Source organism: Vombatus ursinus, unplaced genomic scaffold (genome assembly GCF_900497805.2).
Source record: "Vombatus ursinus unplaced genomic scaffold, bare-nosed wombat genome assembly UNPS02014791.1, whole genome shotgun sequence".
In the NCBI taxonomy this organism is placed as follows: Eukaryota; Metazoa; Chordata; class Mammalia; order Diprotodontia; family Vombatidae; genus Vombatus; species Vombatus ursinus.
In genome coordinates this window covers 7248558-7256607 of record NW_020954569.1, presented here as the reverse complement: position 1 = coordinate 7256607, position 8050 = coordinate 7248558, and the positions used below count along the sequence as shown (strand labels likewise).

The 8050-nt window shown below is 33.5% G+C and overlaps 1 pseudogene; it reads left to right on the top strand.

The window, feature by feature from the left end:
* Nucleotides 1–356: 356 nt before the first annotated feature.
* LOC114048078 lies at nucleotides 357–3265 on the top strand (annotated as a pseudogene).
* Nucleotides 3266–8050: the final 4785 nt, after the last annotated feature.

Sequence of the window (8050 nt, the reverse complement as noted above, 5' to 3'; positions counted from 1 at the left end):
CAGGGGCTCAGGGAGGGGTGGCCCTTAAAATGAGCTTCCTGGGAGACAAGTTTGGTTTTGGGAGGTTTGAGACACTTCCCCTCCCCCAGGCAGGACAGGACTGGGCCAGCACTCTTGCTGAGGCAATTGGGAGGCTGTGGGCCTTAGGCATAATGTGGTAGGCATGAATGAGGTAAGGTATCCCCAGAGCACCAGGAAATTGAGCTATAATGGGGCCCCCACCTCTCCTCTTGGCTCCAGATTTTATATCTTGTTTAAACAAGGGATGGGCAATTCTTGGCAGGACACCGGGCCAAGAGACATTTAATAATAGAACCATGGGAACTCTCGTTATGGAATGAGCTCAGCATAAACTTCTGGAGATAGTGGGAATGTTCACACACTGGAGTGACCATGTGAAAATTATGAAGGAGAGAAAGTTACTTCATACTGTATTGCCTAAGACCAGAAGAGGCTGCCTCCAAGGAGGATGAAAGACAGTAATAACAAAGTCATTTTGCCTTTAGGAACTCAACCTATGTTACGGGAGAATATTTGACCATATACAGTAGTGTAAGATTTGGCAGGATTCTTGAGGATCTTGACAGCTTAGGAGTTCTTACTTACACCAAAATTGATTCTGGTAAGATGTCCCCTTTCTTTAGCCTGATGGCCTTGGTTGATAAAACTGACTTATGTAAGAAAGTCAGAAGTCCAGAAATTGATATTAAGTTCATTGCACATGTGAGTTAGGTTGGAAAGACATCTATGGAAGTCAAGATGCACATGTATCAGTTACATGATATGATTTATCATCCCATATTGGATGAAATATTTGTAATGGTGGCCCGAGACCCTGAAAACAGAGGGCCAGCTTTTATAAATCTGCTAGTCCCTGAAGGTCCAGAGGAAGAGGAACTCTTCAAGCAAGGAGAATTTAATAAGGGAAAGAGGATTGCCTCCACTACCACATCCTTATTGAAGGTGGCTCACACTGCAGAAAAAAGACATGCAGTTCATGACATGTTCCTTAATATGTTGTACCCAAAAATGATAAGTTTTCAAAGTTGAGTTTATCTCCAGATTCAGTGTGGATGGAAGATAGAAAATTGAAGAGCCTGCACATATGCAGAACAGAACCTTTTCAATAGAATCTTTGGAGGTTTCCTTATGGGAAAACTTTCCTTACGGAAAAAGCATTTGAACTTAGTTGGGCTACTGCTTGTAATTTTGCTAGTTCCAGACCTTTTCTAATTGCTATAGATGATATCTATCATGTTTCAGAGGCCTGTTGAAATTGGATCACTGCTATTCTTTTCTTCCCAGGTTTGTTTTACTGAAACGAATCACATTCAACTTAGAGTACACAGTGAAATATCTTTTCTTGGCACTAAAGAGCATAAGACTACCAATGTCTTCCATTTCACATTTTTTTTTGTTGAAAAAAAGAGTGTCATAAGTGATTACCAAAACTTATGAAGATTCTATGTTGTGTTTAGATGATCAGCAACATTTCATGGGCACAATGCATCAAAAAGGCAGTAGAACAAGTATTATCCAATGCCATCATAAAAAAAATCATACCTTTTGGAAACTGAAGATGAGAGAGCATATGGTATTTAAGGAGAGTAGGGGGAAAATTGTGCTAAATGCTAAAAAAGCATTCTTGTCTTCCTGGAGAAGGATCACATCTGTCAGAACTGCCAGAAAGGGGGTTTTTGATTTAAAAAAAAACAAAACTCTTAAAATAATTTAAATTATGTTCATAACTTAATTAAATTGCTTCCATTTTCTTTTCTGCCAAAGAAGCAGGACAACTTGATTTTTCTAAACACTTGTGACACATTATTTTGCTTCACATGTATTACATAACAGCATTGAAAATTCACTGACTGTTTTACCATTTCATTAAAAAAAATCCAATTATAGAGATCATGAAAAGTTATTTATGAGGTAAAGTTGAATGTTTGTTTTATTTTCCCAGAATGCCAATAGTAGTTGATGAATTCATTAAGATGTAAAGTTCTTTCTCAGTTTTGGTTTCTAAAACTTAAAAAAATATATAATTTTAAATTTACAAATTTAACTAAAGAACAGCTGCTAACCAATGTAATGTTCTGATTGTACTTAAGATGGTACTTGGATAAATGAGGGCATTTCCAATTAAAATATTATGCTTTTTGAGCAAGAGTTCTTAACCATTTTTATATCTGGGACCCCATTGGCAGGTTAGTAAAACCTATGATTTTTTTTTCAGAAAAATGTTTTTAAATGCATAAAATAAAACAATTATAATTTTAATGGAAACAAATTATATTGAAAAGCATATATATACATAATAGATGTATGTATATGTGTATGTATATATGTAATTATGTATTAAAAAGTGTATTATAGACTCCTGTTTAATAACTCGTGTTTTAGAGGATCACAATTGTGTCTCTATGAACATTTTTTAAAAATCATGAGAGAGGGAGGGAGGGAGAGAGAGGGAGAGAGTGAGAGAGAGAGAGACAAAGAGAGAGAGAGAGAGAGAGAATATTACATTAAAGTGACTCAGGAAACAAAATTTCAGCACTCAAGTGAAAGAGATATTGGAAGGTCTACAAATAAACATATCTATTGAAAAAAGAAAGCCCCTAGGCCTCTTCTTTTTAAAGCTGAACCTTCAGGCATGACATTTTTTTTCCTACAGATGTTTACCTGACAGGAAATGAGGACTAGATATACTTCTGGAAATTTGTCTCGGTGAAACGTGTAAATCTGGACTTTGACTTTTATTTTGAAGCAGCTGCACTGTTAGCAAAAAACAATGTATCCACCATGACAGTACTCTGTGCAATCAGGAACAGACTTCAATATGGGTTTAATAATAATAGTGTCAATTTTTGAATGGATTTTAAAGGTGATCAAGTTGGAAGAGAACTCAGTAAAAATCCAGGATGCTAGCTATAGGGCAGGATGGTATCTTCTCTCACAGGCCAAGAACAAAATGCATAACAAAGGTAAAATGACAGGTTTTATGATAGTCTCACAGTAAAGAGGTCAAGGAACAGCCTTTGATAAAGTTTGGCAATTCTTAGAGTTGAATGTGATAATAATTTCAGTCTCATTGATACATGTATTTCCAAGTTGATGAACTGCTATTTATTAATGCCTGCCCAATCTCTTTCTCTCTTTTCTGTGTCCTTTCCTCAGTCTTTCACACGGTATTTATCCTATATGCTGGACATTGTCTCATCCTTCTCTTTCTATTGTAGAGATGCTAGTGGAAAAAGTGGACTGACCTATGATTATCCCTCTCTCTTAATACACAAGGTAGCTATTTTTTTCTGATTGTATATTGCTCTGATGGCATACTGTCCACTACTCAGAATAACATTATATTTCGCCTACTCATTTCCACCCATATGCGTTGCCATTGCTTTTCAGGCAAACCTCATCTTCAGTTTTCACGGCAGTAAGACTGGTGGTATAATAGGCCTCTCAACCATATAACAGATTTTAAAAATGTTACTTTTTTTTAAAGGATGGAATTTAAACCATTTTATTCATTGTAGAATTATCCCGAAAAAAAAAAACCCTTTTTTTTCCCTTGTATTATTAACAGAGTACCAAGATTGATTGATAATGTATAAACTCCCTCGTGGTATTATAGTGTTAAAGCAAAGACAAAGTGGACTATTAAGAGGAATATTAGCCCCTTGAGGGTAAGGACTATTTCACTTATATATTTCTATCACCAGAACTTAGAACAGTGTCTGGTGTATAGGAGGTATACAACTAGGACTTGGAGTCTAGAAGATCTGAGTTTAAATTCTGCCTCAGAGAGTTATTTAGCTATGTAACCAAGGGCAAATTACTTGAACTCTTTCAACACCAGTTTTTTCTTTTTTAATCTGTAAAAAGGGGAAAATAGTAGCACCTACATCAAGGTTGTGGTTTGGTTCAAATTACTTAAAATATGTAAAGTGCTTTGCAAAACTCAAAGAGTTCTAGAATTCTAACTATTATCATAACTGCATACTTAATAAATGTTTTCTAGTTGATTATTGAAAGTTATGTCTCAGATACATTATCTGATATACATACATAACATTTAATTTCATAATTCAAGACCAGTTAACTTTTACAGGCAGATGTGAATTTACAAATGTCTCAGTATATTACAAACAAAATGAAGGAAAAAAATCCAAAAGAATGATGTTTGAATTTTGATAAGAGGGAATTGAACTAAACAAAATTATAGATTTCCTGATTGTTAGTTTTAAGATTATAGATTGAGTTAAAATGTAGTGGTTAAATGCTTCCCAGAGTTGTGTGTAAAAATATTCAAAGTGATATTCTGTAAAAGAATTTGGAATTATGCTAAGTGACTAAAATATCACTTTGAATCAAAGATTGTAATATAGGGCATATGTGGCCAGGAAGTCAAAGACATAATGAAGTTGTAAACATAACAAACTATGAATTTCGGCAAATATTATAACAAAAACTGGGAAACAAAGTAAATAAATGTCCTTCATTTGAGGAATGACTAACCAAACTGTGGTTTGCAAATATAACAGAATTTTTCCACAACTAAAAAAAAAAAATACTGCATATGAAGAATACAAAGTAGCATTGAATATATATATATATATAAATTGATGCAGAGTAAAGTAAGTAGAAGCGGAAAAAAATAACATACATGATGACAACAATGTTACAAATGAAAACAAAAATAGGAATTAAAATAAACATGTAATTATTTTTGACTAAGACTAGTCTTGAATAAGGAGAAAATGTATCTCATGCTTTGCTTTTTTCAATAGAGACATAGATAAGGAGTGTCAAATATGTATAGTGTCAAGTTTAGTTGATGTATCAGTTTTACTGAAAAGCTTTTCTAACTTTTTGTTATTATAATTATCATCATCATCATTAATTATTATCATTTTATGAGTTAACTCTCCAGGTTTAACAATGAAAGTGATATAAACATCAATGGCATCATTTTTTTTATTTTTTCATTTAGTTTTTACTTTTCAACATTCATTTTTACAAGATTTTGAGTTCTAATTCTCTTCCCCCTCAACTCCTCCTTCCCCAAGATGGCATGCAATCTGATATAGGCTATACATGTATGATCTTATTAAATCTATTTCTACAATACTCATGGTGTGAAAGAAGAATCAGTACAAAAGGGAAAAACCATGAGAAAGAAAAAACAACAATAAAAGAAAGAGAAAATAATATGCTTCAATATGGATTCGGAATCCATAATTCTTTCTCTGGATGTGGACAGCATTTTCCATTGTGAGTCTTTTGGAATTGTCTTAGATCATTGATAAGTCTATCTATATAGTTCCTGGGTTTATATTGGCAGGTAGATTCCCAGATAATTTATATTTTCCATAGTTACTTTAACTGGAATTTTCTCTTTCTATCCCTTACTGCTGCATTGATAGTCATCACAGAAGGTGGCTATTACTGTGTATAGTATTCTCCTGGTTCTGCTCATTTCACTCAGCATTATTTCATGGAAGTCTTTCCAGGTTTTTCTAAAGTCCACCTATTCACCATTTCTTATAGAACAATAGCATTACATTACATTCATATACCACAACTTGTTCAGTCATTCCCCAATTGGTGGGTATCACATTCATTTCTAATTCATTGCCACTGCAAAAAAAAAAACTGCTATAAATATGTATGTATGTGTGGGTCCTTTTCTTTTTTTTATAATCACTTTGGGACGCAGACCTAGTAATGGTATTGTTGGATACAAGGGTATGCATAGTTTTATAGTCCTTTGGGCATAGTTCCAAATTGTTCTCCACAATGGTTGGTTCAGTTGACAATTCCACCAACAATGCAATAGTGTTTCCATGTCCCACACCTTCTCCAGTATTTATTATTTTCCTGTTTTGTCATGTTAGCCAATCTGATAAGAGTGAGGTGGTACCTCAGAGGCATTTTGATTTGCATTTCTCTAAGCAATAGTGATTTAGAACATTTTTTTTCATAGGACTATAGATAGCTTTAATTTCTTCATCCAAAACCTGCTTATTCATATCTTTTGACCATTTACAAAATATTATAGATGTAACTTAGTTCTCTATATATTTTAGAAATGAGGCCTTTATCTGAGACGCTAGCTGTAAAACAATGTTTCCCAGCTTTCTGCTTTTCTTCTAATCTTGGTTGTATTGACTTTGTTTGTGCAAAAACTTTTTTAATTGTATGTAATCAAAATTATCCATTTTGTGTTTCATAATGTTGTGTATCTCTTCCCTTCTCCATAGATCTGACCAGTAAACTACTCCTTGGTCTCCTAGTTTGTTTATAGTTTCACTGTTTGTGTCCAAATTGTGTACCCAATTTGACCTTATCTTGGTTTATGGTGTAGATGTTGGTCTATGCCTAGTTTCTGACATACTCTTTTCCAGTTTTCCCAGCAGTTTTTGTCAAATAGTGAGTTCTTATCCCAGAAGCTGGTGTCTTTGGATTTATCAAACAGTAGATTACTATGGTCATCAACTACTGTGTCTTGCATACCTAACCTATTCTGCTGATCTACCACTCTGTTTCTTAGCCAATACCAAGTAGTTTTGATGTTTGCTGCTTTATAATACAATTTAAGATCTGGTATGGCTAGGCCACCTTCCCTAGCATTTCTTTTCATTAATTCCCTTGATATTCTGGACCTTTTGTTCTTCCAGATGAATTTTGTTATTATTTTTCTGGCTGTAAAAATATTTTTGGTAGTTTGATTGGTATGGAACTGAATAAGTAAATTAATTTAGGTAAAATTGTCATTTTTATTATATTAACTAGGCCTACCCATGGGCAAGTGATTTTGTTTAATTATTTAGATCTGACTTTAAGTGAAAAATGTTTTTTAATTGTGTTCATATAGCTCCTGGGTTTGTCTTGGCAGGTATTCTCCCAAATATTTTATATTTTCTGTAGTTACTTTAAATGGAATGTCTTTCTATGTCTTACTACTGCACTTTAGTAGTAACATATGGAAATGTTGGTGATTTCTGTGGGGTTATTTTATATCCTGCAACTTTGCTAAAATTGTTAATTATTTCAAGTAGTTTTTTTTTTAAGTTAATCTCTGGGTTTCTTTAAGTATATCATCATATCATCTGCAAAAAGTGATAGCTTTGTTTGTTCATTGCCTATTCTAATTCCTTCAATTTCTTCTTCTTATAGCTAGAGCTAACATTTCTAAGTACAATACTGAACAACAGTGGTGATAATGGATATCCTTATTTCACCCCTGATTTTATTGGAAACACTTCTAGCTTATCCCCATTACATACAATGCTTGCTGATGGTTTTAGACAGATGCGATTTATTTATTATTTTTATCATCACATGAAATTCACTTATCCACACACCTCTGTCTATGTACACTCCTTCTAAATGCCATAATAAAGTTACAGTTCTGGAGAGTTAAAAGTATCATGTTCCTATGTAGGGATTTAAACAGTTTAAACTTATTTAATAACATCTTATTGTTTTCTTTCTCCATAGATCTGACAGGTAAACTACTCCTTGCTCTCCTAGTTCATTTATTGTTCCACTGTTTGTGTCCACTACTCTTAAGTCTAGTATTTGAAGATCAAATTTTCTCTTCACTTCTATTTTTTTATTAACCAGTAATGATTGACAGTTCCCTATATCACTGAATGTTCATCTTTTCCTTTGAAAGGTTATATTCAATTTTGCTAGATAGTTGATTCTTGTTTGTAATCCAAGCTCCTTTGCCTTCTGGAATATCATATTTCAGGCCCTGTGATCCTTTAATTTAGAAGCTGCTAAATCCTTCATAATCCTGACTGTAGTTCCATATTTAAATTGCTTCATTCTGTTTGCTTGCAGTATTTTCTCCTTGATCTGACAATTCTGAAATTTGACTATGATATTCTTTGGAATTTTCCTTTTGGGTTTTCTTTCAGAAGGTGATCAGTGGATTCTTATTTTTTTATTTATTTTTTTGTTTTCAACATTCACTTCTATAAGATTGAGTTCTAAATTTTCTCCCCCTTCCTCTGCTCCTCCCTTCCCAATACAGCTT